At 37.3% G+C, this 236-nt stretch overlaps 1 protein-coding gene across 1 annotated transcript in view; it reads right to left on the bottom strand.

Annotated features, from left to right (window-relative positions):
- LOC119588092 overlaps nt 1-236 on the bottom strand; it is a gene marked incomplete in the record, with an annotated part of 5,943 nt that overhangs the window by 928 nt on the left and 4,779 nt on the right.

The raw sequence follows: 236 nt of genomic DNA, 5'->3' as shown, positions 1-236 counted from the left end.
CTCCTCCCTCCCCCCACTTATTTTCCAACCAATAAAATAAACCCAAAACACACACCTAGAATAGGAAAAAGGTCTACATGCCTTGAGGATTTCTGAATACAAAACAACGGGTCTTTTCCCCCTTTCTTCATGCTCACTAATGCATTCCCTTTGAAATGTTACATTCCAAAGCATCTTTAATTAAAAGGAATTCCTGCTGAAATAATTCTTGTGATATTTCATGTCATATGTCAAGG

This window comes from Penaeus monodon, chromosome 23 (genome assembly GCF_015228065.2).
Source record: "Penaeus monodon isolate SGIC_2016 chromosome 23, NSTDA_Pmon_1, whole genome shotgun sequence".
Taxonomy (NCBI): domain Eukaryota; kingdom Metazoa; phylum Arthropoda; class Malacostraca; order Decapoda; family Penaeidae; genus Penaeus; species Penaeus monodon.
This window is presented reverse-complemented; position numbering and strand designations above follow the sequence as displayed.